Genomic DNA, 211 nt, shown 5'->3' on the forward strand with positions numbered 1-211 from the left:
CCCCGCCGAGAAACCGATCAACACCGGCCCCAACCGGGAAAAAAACCCTTTCTTCCCTCCCCGCGCTACGTCGCCGTCATCGACCGAGACGTCCTCTACGCATTCTAAGATCCCGCGCAAGCCGGCGCCGAAGAAGTTGCCGAGGCTGGATGGGATGGAGGATGTTAGGTTGGAGGAGTTGCCTGTTGGTGCGCCTGGTGGTGGGAGGGGG

This window comes from Pseudogymnoascus verrucosus (assembly GCF_001662655.1).
Source record: "Pseudogymnoascus verrucosus strain UAMH 10579 unplaced genomic scaffold scaffold_84, whole genome shotgun sequence".
Lineage (NCBI taxonomy): Eukaryota > Fungi > Ascomycota > Leotiomycetes > Thelebolales > Thelebolaceae > Pseudogymnoascus > Pseudogymnoascus verrucosus.